The sequence below is a fragment of the Cervus canadensis genome, chromosome 9 (assembly GCF_019320065.1).
Source record: "Cervus canadensis isolate Bull #8, Minnesota chromosome 9, ASM1932006v1, whole genome shotgun sequence".
NCBI classification, from domain to species: Eukaryota; Metazoa; Chordata; class Mammalia; order Artiodactyla; family Cervidae; genus Cervus; species Cervus canadensis.
In genome coordinates, this window is record NC_057394.1 from 59,880,497 (window position 1) to 59,894,072 (window position 13,576).

At 41.5% G+C, this 13,576-nt stretch overlaps 1 protein-coding gene and 1 pseudogene across 1 annotated transcript in view; both read right to left on the reverse strand.

The window, feature by feature from the left end:
• The window catches only part of ELF1 (E74 like ETS transcription factor 1), a 115,169-nt gene that overhangs the window by 96,178 nt on the left and 5,415 nt on the right, over positions 1-13,576 (reverse strand). The window contains exon 2 of the mRNA XM_043477352.1: positions 9,797-9,868. The gene's annotated coding sequence lies outside the window, so the exon portion shown is untranslated. The remainder of the gene's footprint in view (positions 1-9,796; positions 9,869-13,576) is intronic.
• Positions 2,430-2,557, reverse strand: LOC122447704 (annotated as a pseudogene).

Consider the following 13,576-nt stretch of genomic DNA (forward strand, 5'->3'; position numbering starts at 1 on the left):
AAGGCAAAGGATTAACTAGGGGAAAATATGACAACATTTTAAAAACAAAAAATAAGTAAATAAAACTTAGTCTAAGGTTTGGCTTACTCTGGCAAACTAATGTGTTGAAACTCAACAAATGCTTTACAAAAAATAAAGTTGTTGCTCCATTCAAAAAGCCAACTAGAAATCTTAGTCAATATAATGTGGGTGTGTAAGAAAAACAATAAAATATGAAACTGCAACAGTGGGATTATTCTCAAAGAAAACAGCTTTGTCTCTTCAAAGGTTGACCAATGAACATCCAATTCTGTTTTAAATTAAAATAAAATGTTTAAAAAAGATTCATGCATTTAACTTTATGCAAATTGTACCTCACAAGGAAAAAAGTAAACAAATATTGAAACTATAGTCAGTGATAATGATACTAAAGAATCTAGATGTAAATGCACTAATGTCTGCAATTCACTTTAGATAGAAGGACAAAGGTGTGGTAAAACAAATATAGAAAGTTAATGCTAAAAGCTAGAAGGTGAGTATATGAGTGCTCATCATAAAACTTCGGCTTTGCTACATGTTTAAAAACTTTTATAATAAAATGAGGAAAGAAAAAACTATTATTGATAGACTCAAACACTCTAATAGAAAAATGAACATTGGGCATGAAGAGGCACTTCACAGAATGTGGCCAAACACAAGAGAAGATGTTCAAAGATGTTCATTCTCACAACCTCAGAGCAGAGAAACAATAGCATTTCCCACCTATTAGCAAAGAGTAAAATGAATAGAGAAAGTATAAGAGAAATAAATGGTCTCATACATTCATCAGTGTTCAGTTCAGTTCAGTTCACTCAGTCGTGTCCGACTCTTTGCGACCCCATGAATCGCAGCACGCCAGGCCTCCCTGTCCATCACCAACTCCCGGAGTTTACTCAAACTCATGTCCATCGAGTCGGTGATGCCATCCAACCATCTCATCCTCTGTCGTCCCCGTCTCCTCTTGCCCCCAATTCCTCCCAGCATCAGAGTCTTTTCCAATGAGTCAGTTCTTTGCATCAGATGGTCAAAGTATTGGAGTTTCAGCTTCAGCATCAGTCCTTCCAATGAACACCCAGGACTTATCTCCTTTAGGATGGACTGGTCGGATCTCCTTGCAGTCTAAGGGACTCTCAAGAGTCTTCTCCAACACCACAGTTCAAAAGCATCAATTTTTTGGTGCTCAGCTTTCTTCACAGTCCAACTCTCACATCCATACATGACCACTGGAAAAACCATAGCCTTGACTAGACAGACCTTTGTTGGCAAAGCAATGTCTCTGCTTTTTAATATGTTATCTAGGTTGGTCATAACTTTCCTTCCCAGGAGTAAGCGTCTTTTAATTTCATGGCTGCAATCACCATCTGCAGTGATTTTGGAGCCCAGAAAAATAAAGTCAGCCACTGTTTCCACTGTTTCCCCATCTATTTGTCATGAAGTCATGGGACCAGATGCCATGATCTTTGTTTTCTGTATGTTGAGCTTTAAGCCAACTTTCTCACTCTCTTCTTTCACTTTTATCAAGAGGCTTTTTAGTTCCTCTTCACTTTCTGCCATAAGGGTGGTGTCATCTGTATATCTGAGGTTATTGATATTTCTCCCGGCAATCTTGATTCCATCAGTGTACAAGAATATAACTCCAGAAGGCAACTTCACAACCAAAAGGACTTCATGTATTTTTTCAGTCCCAGTAATTTATTCTAACAAATAAGGTATGCAAAGATTAGAGAAATTCAGTTCCATTGTTCAAAACAGTAAAAAACTGGAAATAAACTGTTACAGAAATTAGGTGTTACAGAAATCATATTTCATTATATGGAGCATACTATATTATTGAACTGTTAAAGAATGATTATCAGTATAAAATAACATACCAATAAAAAAATCTCCCTTGCTCCTTGGAAGAAAAGCTATGACCAACCAGTATATTAAAAAGCAGAGACATTATTTTGCCAACAAAGGTCCATCTAGTCAAGGCTACAGTTCTTCCAGTGGTCATGTATGGACATGACAGTTGGACTATAAAGAAAGCTGAGTGCTGAAAAATTGATGCTTTTGAACTGTGGTGTTGGAGAAGAGTCTTGAGAGTCCCTTGGTCTGCAAGGAGATCCAACCAGTCCATCCTAGAGGAAATCAGTCCTGGATATTCACTGGAAGGACTGAGGCTGAAGCTGAAACTCCAATACTCTGGCCACCTGACACGAAGAACTGACTCATTGGAAAAGACCCTGATGCTGGGAAAGACTGAAGGCAGGAGGAGAGGGGACGACAGAGGATGAGATGGTTGGATGGCATCACCGACTCGATGGACATGAGTTTGAGTAAGCTGCGGGAATTGGTGATGGACAGGGAAACCTGGCATGCTACAGTCCATGGGGTCGCAAAGAGTCAGACACGACTAAAGTGAACTGACTGAAAAAATCTCCACTATATATGTAAGTGAAATATATGTTAGAAAATAGTGTGTATCACTGCACAATCAATATTTATACATATATGGTCCGCATTTCACTTGATCTTAGCCAAAAGGCCGAGAAGCGATATGGTCCACATTTCAGTATCCAAAGTAATGATCAACTGAAAGCTTACAGTACATATGCTAGTTAGTAAAATTCCTATGATTTGCATTATTTGCCTGTGCTATTTGGCATTTAAGCAGCTTCCACGTGGTGAGCACTCTTCTGCAGACTCAGGACATAGTCAGTTCACTTGTGGAGTCAAGTAAACAATTCGGACACAGTCCCTGCCCACATATGAAGGAAAGCAACAAAGCAACGTAAAGGGTGACCAAGGAAACCTTAGATAAGGGAAGGCCTCTCAGAAAATGTGACAGCTGCTCTGAGACCTAATGATAAGGTGGCAGGCAGGTAAAAGCGGGAGGCTGGGGCAGAATATTATCAGCAGAGGAAGTTGTAGGAGCAAAGTAACAAGAGGAAGCGCCAAGGCCCTCAGAGAGCAGGGAGGAGAGAAGTATGCAAAGTGGCTGGAGAAATACAGACGCTAAACAAGTATCATCCTTGCAATCAGGAAAAAAGATCAAGCTAGTTTCATCCTAAAAAACAAAAACACCTCTACCACTACCCCAACCACACAGGTGGACAAAATTACAAAAAGCTTTCCTTGCTGAGGGCTTGACAAGTACTGTGCTAAGTCGCTTCAGTCCTGCCCATCTTTTTGCAACCTCACGGACTGCAGGCCACCAGGCTCCTCTGTCCATGGGATTCTCCAGGCAAGAATACTGGAGTGGGTTGACATGCCCTCCTCCAGGGGCATCTTTCCAACCTGGGGAGAGGAATCTTTCCAATCCAGGGATTGAACCTCTTAAGGCTTCTACACTGGCAGATGGGTTCTTCATCACTAGCACCACCTGGGAAGCTTAACATAAATATCTCATTTAATAGCTCATGATAGAGCTATTCAAAAGCATTCAGTGGGAGAAAATAATAGCAAATGAAACAAATGACAAAGGATTAATCTCCAAAATATACAAGCAGCTCAAACAACCTAATCAAAAAATGGGCAGAAGACCTATACAGACATTTTCCAAAAGAAGACATACAGATGACTAATAAACACATGAAAAGATGCTCAACATTGCTCATTATTCAGTTCAGTTCAGTCGCTCAGTCGCGTCCGACTCTTTGCGACCCCAGAAATCACAGCACGCCAGGCCTCCCTGTCCATCACCAACTCCCAGAGGATACTCAAACTCACATCCATCAAGTCGGGGATGCCATCCAGCCATCTCATCCTCTGTCATTCCCTTCTCCTCCTGCCCCCAATCCCTCCTAGCATATATTATTAGAGAAATACAAATCAAAACCACAATATCATCTCATACCTGTCAGAATGGCCATCATCAAAAAGTCTACAGACAATAAAGGCTGGAGAGGGTGTGGAGAAAAGGGAACCCTCTTGCACTGCTGGTGGGAATACAAACTGATACAACCACTATGGAAAACAGTATGGAGATTCCTTTAAAAACCAGGAATAAAACTACCATATGACCCAGAAATCCCACTACTGGGCTTACACCCTGAGGAAACCATAAATGAAAAAGACACATGTACCCCAATGCTCACCGCAGCACTACTGACAATAGCCAGGACACGGAAGCAACCTAGATGTCCATCAACAGATAGACGGATAAAGAAGATATGGTACATAAACACTACGGAATCTTACCCAGCTGTAACAAGAAACACATTTGAGTCAGTTTCAATGAGGATGAACCCAAAGGCTATTACCCAAAGTGAAGTAAGTCAGAGAGAGAAAGACAAATATCACATACTGGCACATACATATGGAATCTAGAAGGAAGGCACTGATGACCCTATTTGCAGGGCAGCACAGGAGATGCAAATATAAAAGACGGCCTTTGGGACAAAGTCGGGGGAGGAGAGGGTGGGATGATTTGAGAGAGTAGCTCTGAAACATATAAATTACCATATGTAAAAATAGATAGCCAGTGGGAACTCCTGTATGATGCAAGGAACGCAAAGTCGATGCTCGGTGACAACCTAGAGGGGTGGGATGGGCAGGGAGGTGGGAGGGAGGCTCCAGGGGGAGGGGACACGTGTATATCTATGGCTGATTCATGTTGATGTCTGGGAGAAACCAGCACAACACTATAAAGTAATTATCGATCACAATATTGTAAGGTAATTATCATCTAATTAAAAGTAAAATAATTTTTTTTTTAAAAAAAGCATTCAGAACATATCAAAGTATCAATAGAACATTCCTGGGACCACAATTCTCCAAAGCCAGTCCACAGAACAGATGTATGAGAATTATCCAAAGACACAAATATAACATATACACACTTACACTTCTGAGTCCTACTCCTAAGATTCAAACTAGTAGCTCACAAGTGAAGCCAAGATTCTCTATTTTTTACTGCCCAGATGATCAGAAATTAGTATAGTGACAAACAGACCTTTGTACCTCAGCAGGCAAACCTGGCTGCACCTGCGTATACACAGTCCCACAACTCTGTACCTAGATTAAGTCAGTGGGGTCACATTGGGACTCAGTAGATTCTATTCAGAGAATCAGCAAGGTGTGTGATATATTTTTCAACTATTTCACAGATGTAAAGAAAATTTTTATTTTAATTCAAGCTTTCTTTAAAAAAAAAAAAAAAAACTCCGTTATTTGACATCCCAACTGCCACATACAGCTCAATCCCTTCTAACATCATTTCTCAGGCCCTTCACTGCCAGCCTTCCTCAAAGATTTGCCTAACTCCACTTCATTTCCCACTCATTCCAGTCTATGTAGCCTAATCCTGCCCCTGCTGAGCCACTAAACCTGCTCTAACTAAAGGCGATGACCACACTGGGCTAAATCCAACAAACACTTTCAGAACCTGCTGTGCTGGACCAACACACGCTCCTTCCTGGTTTCCCCCAGCGCTGCACTCCTTCTCCTGTCTGCTCCGCCCACCTCCTCCACCTGACTGAACATTGGGGGTCCTAAAGGCTCTGCGGAAAAGCCTCTTCTCACTCCAGACTCTCCCTGGGCGAAGACATCCACTTCTAGGATTTCAACTACAGGGTCAGGGCATAAAGGTGAAACTCACCCCTGCTCAGTTACCCTTCACAATCCCCTTAAATCCACCCTTTAGGTACATTTTACCACACTAAAAGGCCACGTGCGTGCATCTGACTCATTGAGACCCATGGACTGCAGTCCGCCAGGCTCCTCTGTCCATGGGATTCTCCAGGCAAGAATACTGGAGTGGGGCGCCACGCCCTCCTCCGGGGGATCTTCCTGACTCAGGGATCGAACCCATGTCTCTTATGTCTCCTGCACGGACAGGCAGGTTCTTTACCACTAGCACCACCTAACAGGCCACAATGGCAACCAATACATCATCTCTGTAAACATAACTGAAGCACTTTTCCTTCTCACATTCAAACACCAGATTAACAAGGTAATTTACAGTTAAAGGGCACACTGTATGAAAAGACACAATTTTTCCCCTTACTTTCACTCCATTTTACCTCCATAAGCCATGGCTTGAAACACAACAATGTCTGCCCACTCTAAGATAAAACTCAAAATCGTTACCATGCCTTGTATCAGTGGTCCACAACCCTTTTGGAACCAGCGACCAATTTCGTGGAAGAGAGTTTTTCCACAGACCAGGGGCAGGGGGATGGTTTAGGGATGATTCAAGAGCATTACATTTATTGTGCACTTTGTGCAGGCGTGTGTGCTCAGTCCCTCTAGCCTTGTCTGACTCTGCGACCGCACGGACTGTGGCCCACCCGGCTCCTCTGTCCATGGAATTCTCCTGGCAAGAATACTAGAGAAGGGTGCCATGACCTCCAGGGGATCTTTCTGACTCAGGGATCGAACCCACGTCTCCTGCATCTCACGCACCACAGGCAGTTTCTTTACCACTGAGCCACGGGGGAGCCCATTGTGCTTCTAATCTAATGCTGCCGCTGATCTGACAAGAGGTTCTGGTTGGCGTCCTGGAGGCTGGGGACCCCTGTCTTCTATAATTTGATAATTGCCTTCCTCATCTCCCATCACATTCCACTACATTAAAGCCCTCAGGGCCTTCTTCCATTTCCCAAAGCACATCCTTTCTTTCCTGCTTTGTAGTATTTGTATAATGCTACTCCCTCAGCCTCCCATCACTTTCCATCCTCCTCTTTCTCCTAGCCAAAGGTTACCCATCCTTCAGTGTCATTTCCTGAGGGAAGCCTTTTCAATACAGCCACTTTCCACCCACTGTTAGCTGTCTCCCAGTTATGTACCTAACACTCAAACACTTTTCACTTGTTTGATCAAAGTCTGTCTTTCCCCCTAAGATGCAGGAGCTACATGAGGACCTTATCTGCTTTTTTCATTGCTATATCCCAGGCACCTGAACACTGACTGAATCAGTAACTTCAATCTCATTACATTTGCTTTTCACTCTCTTACAAGTTGCATGTGTGTGCATAAGCTCAGTTGTGTCTGACTCTTTGCAACCCTATGGACTGCAGCCTGCCAGGCTCCTCTGTCCATGGAATTTTCCAGGCAAGAATACTGGAGTGGGTTGCTACTTCCTACTCCAGTGGATCTTCCCAACCCAGGGATCGAACACCACATGTCTTGGGTGTCCTGCATTGGCAGGTAGATTCTTTACCACTAGGGCCACCTGGGAAGCTCCTACAAGTTGCATATAAAAATACAAATTCAGATTTACCTTTTCAAAAAAATATATGGTAAAATTAATCACTGAAATGTACAGTTCGGGAGTAGCAAGTATATTTATATTGTTTGTCAAGCAATCTCCAGAATTCATTTTATCTAGCAAAACTAGAAGTCTGTATCCACTAAACAACTCCCCATCCTCCCTCCCTCCAGTCCCTGGCAATCAACATTCTACTGCTTTCTCTATGATTCTGACTACTTGAGGTACCACAGGTAAGTATTTGTTTTTTGGGGACTGGTTCATTTCAATTAGAATAATACCCTCCAGATTCACCCATGTCATAACATGTGTTAGAAATTCCCTCCTCCTTAAGGCTGAAAAACATTCCACAATAAGTGTATGCCACATTTTGTTTATCCACTTATCCATTCATGGACACTTGGGTTACTTCTACCTTTTCACTATTATGAATAATGTTGCTAAGAACATACCCATACACAGTATCTCTTTGAGATTGCTTTTAATTCTTTGGGGATAACCTAGAAACAGAATTGCTGGATCATTTGGTAATTCTATTTCTAATTTTTTGAAAAACCACCAAATTGTTTTCCACAGTGGCTGTACCATTTTACATTTCCATGAACAGTACACAAGGGCTCCAATTTCTCCACGTCCTCACTAACTTGTTATTTAGGGTTTTGTTTCTTGGCGTTTCTTGATAGTCGCCATCCTAATGAGTGCAGGTGGAAGGCTTGCTTTTTTCGGGGGGGGGCTGTGCTGGGTCTTCACTGCTGCACGTGGACTTTTCTCTAGTTGCAGCGAGCAGGGGCTTCTCACTGCAGGTGCTTCTTTTCTTACGGAGTACAGGCTCTAGGGCGCAGGGGCTTCACTAGTTGCAGCTCGTGAGCTCAGAAGTTGCGGTTCCAAGCTCTAAAACACAGGCTCAACAGTTGTGGCACGCATGCTTAGCTGCTCCGAGGCATGTGGAATCTTCCCAGATCAGGGATCGAACCAGTGTCTCCCGCACTGGCAGGCAGGTTCTTTACCACCGAGCCACCAGGGAAGCCCTAGATTTGCTTTTACATAAATTTTATGTGCTTTCTTTCTCCTACAAACATGCGCTAAAAACCCTCTAAAATATGCTCCATGAACTAGCAAAAGACAATTCCAAAAGGTCTTGAAAGTAATTCAGTTCAGTCGCTCAGTCGTGTCCAACTCTTTGAGACCCCGTGGACGGCAGCACGGCAGGCTTCCCTGTCCATCACCAACTCCCGGAGCCTGCTCAAGCTCATGTTCATCGAGCCAGTGATGCCATCCAACCATCTCATCCTCTGTCAACCCCTTCTCCTCCCGTCTTCAATCTTTCCCAGCATCAGGGTCTTTTCCAATGAGTCAGATCTTCGTATCAGGTGGCCAAAGTATTGGAGTTTCAGCTTCAGCATCAGTCCTTCCAAGGAATATTCAGAACTGATTTCCTCTAGGATGGACTGGTAGGATCTCCTTGCAGTTCAAGGGACTCTCAAGAATCTTCTCCAACACCACAGTTCAAAAAGCATCAACTCTTCTGAGCTTTCTTTATTGAAAGTAGAAAAGAAGAAATAGTCTTTTAAGGCAGGATTTAAGGGACAATAAAACTGTAAAACTCATGTGAAATGGCCAAAAAGGAGAAAAAATAATGGGAAGGCATTCCCATTCATATGTGAAATTTCCAAATGCCAACTGCCTGCATGACCTTCTGAATTCCTTAAGCTGATGTTCAGCCTTCTATTAGAATGCTTCCCTTCCCCCCCACCTGCTACCTGTGTGCTGGGACAGTCCTTTCCTGTGATATTCTTCCTTCCTATTCTCAGCTCTGCCCAGCTACTGGGTCAGTGCCTGCCTCACACATGGGATGACTGAGTGGCAGGGCTCTGTCCTTCCCAAGTGGCAGAGTCACTGGGTTCCTTGGCATTGGAGGGTATCAGTGATAAGCACAGATGGTAGGAGAGCTGGAGCAAAACAAATCCCATTACAACCTTGAAAACTTGAATTAAGTGCCTAATTAAATTTGGAAACATAAAAAGCTTCACACAAAGTAATACATCAATACATCCTAAATTGGAAATATATCCTGGTCTTGGGATTCCTTGTGTCTAAGGAGTCCAAAAGAAACCTTAATTAAGCAGTAAAGAACTTGCCTGCCAATGCAGGAGATCCAGGTTCAATCCCTTGGTTGAGAAGATTCCCTGGAGAAAGAAATGGCAACCCGCTCCAGCATTCTTGCCTGGAAAATTCCATGGACAGAGGAGCCTGAACGGCTGCAGTCCATGGGGTTGCAGAAGAGTTGGACACGACTTAGTCACTAAACAACAAAGATTTCAGACTATCTAAAAGACTCTCTGGACCTAGAAGTCACTAGCTAAGTACCTCCCCAGAGATCTAAAATAAAGCAAAAAAAGAGTTTCAAAACAAAGGTATCTATTTAATAGTGAACAGTTTGCATTCAAAAATAAAAGACATGTTAAGATTTATAAAGACACACCCAGCAAACATGCAAAACTTATGAAACAGTTGTTATTGCTTCATCAAAATTTAAGTCATCGATGCTGGAATTATTTTTCAAAGAACAAAATGTTTTATACTTACAGTTATGAAAATGAACCCATGTGTAAAAACTAAGTGTGCTAGTCACTCACTCCGTCCGACTCTGAGTAAAAACTAAAAGAGAATATTAACCACCATTAATCCTAAAACAATCACCATTCTACCATATCACACAACAGATATCACATGATAAAGTTTAAGTGTAGGCTAAATATTAAACTAAAAATTTCTTTATGTAAGTTCGGGGTCATGGTTTTTAAAACGGTATGATAATGACACCAATAAAGAAGGTCAGAAAACAGAAATAGCTCTCTAATTTTATTGACTCTTTGTTCTAATACTCAGGAAAGGAGACAAAAAAAAAAAATCATGAAGTATTTTGAAAGTTACTTTCCTTAAACAAAATCTAAATAATACTGTTTTTTATATGGTAACATGTCTTAGGGACCTAGATTAAACATTTGTATTTTCATCATTAATAGTCTATTTCACTTAAAATTACACAGTATACCTCAACTGGGGCATATAAGATATAAATGCAGCAAAAAAAATAGTTCAGAAAAGTCATTCACAACCTCATCGACTGACTTTGAAAAGGTTAAATGAAACCAAACATTGGAAGTACATTATTGGACTTCACTGGTGGCGCAGTGGATAGGAATCTGTCTGCCAATGCAGGGACATGGGTTAGATCCTTAGTCCAGAAGATTCCATATGCCGTGGAGCAACTAAGCCCCTGCACCACAACTGCTGAAGCCTACTCACTTAGAACCTGTGCTCCACAAGCGGAGGCACCACGGCAATGAGAAGCCTGCACATCGCAACAGAAGAGTAGCCCCACTCTCCCCAACTAGAGAGAGCCTGCAGGCAGCAACCAAGACCTGGCACAGCCAAAACTATATAGTGTATTTTTCTAAAAAAATAAGAAATTTATTTTAAAACAGAAAGTATGTTATCATACTACACTTTTGAGAAAAATAACTGAGAAATATCTGAATATTTAACATCATTAACATTATATTTGAAAATCTAACCGTGACCAACACTTAAGGTCCCTGAAGTGAGGGGGTTCAGCAGGTGCGCCATTCATTCTCTTCCTCAGCCTGGATTTCAGTTCAGAAAGTTGTGTGACTGTGACCTCAGAATGAGGCGTCACCCCACTTCTGCTTTATTGCTAACACAAATTTCCAGCACTTCAGACACCTTAGGGAAAATAAGCGTGTAAGCCCTTTACAACATTAGGCTGTAAAGAACTCATCTGCTGGGAAAGTTTTATTTTGCAGAAATCTAGACAGAACCTTCTGAGTTGCAAAGAGCAAACAATTTTTTCACAATCACCATTTTATTTTGATTCAAGCTAGCTTACCAGTTTAATTTGTGAACAGACTGTCCTTCTAGATAAACAACTTATAATAATAAAATCCAAGTTATTTACATAAATACAATGAAGGCAATTCATCAAAGCATGGCTAATTTCTAACAAAATCCAACTCTACAAAAATGAGAAGGGAAAGCCACTTTCACTTAGGGGGAAAAAAAGGATGGGGCATGCGTTCTATTTTTCAAGAAATATCACTCTCAAGGAGATACATATAAAATAGAACAAAAAATACAATAAGAAAAAATACCATTTTATAATAGGCATACATGCCACAATATTTTATAAAAGTACACTTTTAACATTAAATTTCTAGAGGAAGTATGTCATCTAAAAGGCATTTTTCACTTTCTTTGAAACATTTTAAAGCTATTGATTTCATTTCCATTCCATTTATTTAAAAGCTACAGAGAAAGTTCAGAAAACAAACTACTTTCAACTTTCTATTTAAGAAGCATAACTACATATACCAATGTGGAAGAATCATAATCAGTTCTATAACAGTAAACTTCAAATGAATGCAGTTTTATTATAATTTTTTAGGATTTTAGTTCTAAGTTATATTATCCACAGGGTGGCAGTCTCAACAGCCATAATTTTATCTCCAAATTCAATGCACAATTTCAGTGTTCAAAAAGACACACACATAGGTGAGCAATAACACTTTACTGTCTGATCAACAATTGCAAAAATTGTCCCTTCAAAAAAAATCTACACTTCATAATTTCCCTGTTTCTTTAAGGAGTATTTCCTTTCTGACATCTTAAATTTTTCTTTCAATGTACCTCTTCTATCTAATCTTTTCTATTCTACTGCTACCACCCTATTGAGGGAGATACTAGAGGCAAGGCAAGCTGTTGGATTATTACTATACTGCGGAAGACCTCCCCAATCCTGGTCAATATGGACACCACAGACACAATCCTTCCACGCTCCAGTTCATCTTGCTCACTACTGCCAAATTAATTTCATCAAAACACTCATCATATTATCAGAATTTCCTTCTTCCAGCTAAGTAAACTCCTTACTCCAAAATCCAAGGGCCTTCACAATCAGAATCTTTCAAAATCTCCTATCTAAAAAATGCTCTGCAAGTCAAGGTGGAGGGACTTCCCTGGAGGTCCAGCAGCTAAGACTGCGCTCACAGTGCAGGGAGCCCACGTTAGATCCCCAGTAAGGGAGCTAGATTCCGTATGCCGGAACTAGATTTCCATATGCCGGAACTAGATTTCCGAATGCCGGAACTAGATTCCGTATGCCGGAACTAGATTCCGTATGCAGCAACTAAGACCTCAGAGCAGCCAAATATAATAAATGAATAAATAAAAATAAATATTAAAAAAGTCAAGAGGATTTACAAAATAAATTTCACTTTGAATATACCTTGCCATTTCCTGCTTTTCATTCATTTATTCATTCATGTATTTTCTGAACGCTGAGTGCCAGATGCTGTTTCTAGTGTTGATGATACAGAGAGGGGGAAAGCGCCAAGGTCCCTGCTCCAATGATACTGAGAGCTGTTAGTGGAAGAGGGAGAAGCCCCCAGCACTTCCAGCTCTCTGCTGGTAAGGGATACAGCTCTTTCCAAGAGTGAGCCATCAGAAGCACACTAATGGTTGGGGGGCGGGGGGTGATATAAAGACATCAGAGGAGATCTGCCACCACTGACATTGTCTGCTACAGACCAGAGCCTGTTTTTGCAGTCTTACACTATGCTACTATACTACTACTGCTGCTAGTCCATTCTTAATACAACTCATATTCAACTCAGCCAGACTGTGCTAGCAACTATTAAAGGACCTCTGCTCCTGCTTGCTTCCTCCTTATTGCCTTGAAAAAGGTGCAAGTGTTAGTCACTCAGTCGTGTCCGACTCTTTGTGACCCCATGGACTGTTGCCTGCCAGGCTCCTCTGTCCACGGAATTCTCCAGGCAAGAATACTGGAGTGGGAAGCCGTTCCCATTTCCCGGGCCTCCTGCATTACAGGCAGATTCTTTACGGTTTGAGCGACCAGGGAAGCCCCCCTTATTGCCCTGCCTCCCACCAAATCACCTCTACCAGCAAAGCTTAACCAGCCTTCCAAGTCAATCTCAAATGCTGCCCCCTGGAGGCCTTTCCCCACTTCCTTCACACAAACCCAGACCTGATGTTTTAGAGACCTTCAAACCCCTGTAACCCCTGGCTTAGTCTCCTCTGGGCATTTAACACACTATGTGCTGTATCATAATTATCCGTGTACTTTAACCTCCTTCATCTTTTATTTACTGAGCTCTTTGCTACATTCTTGGGCTATCTAGAGTGTTAAATCATTCCATTTTTAGATATTCAATATTCAAATGATAAGTGTAAAATGTAGACAAAATATTCCATATTTTTTAATTGCCTCAATCCTTTTTAACAGTTTTCCTCAGATATAATTTACATAACCATTAGGTTCATCTACAC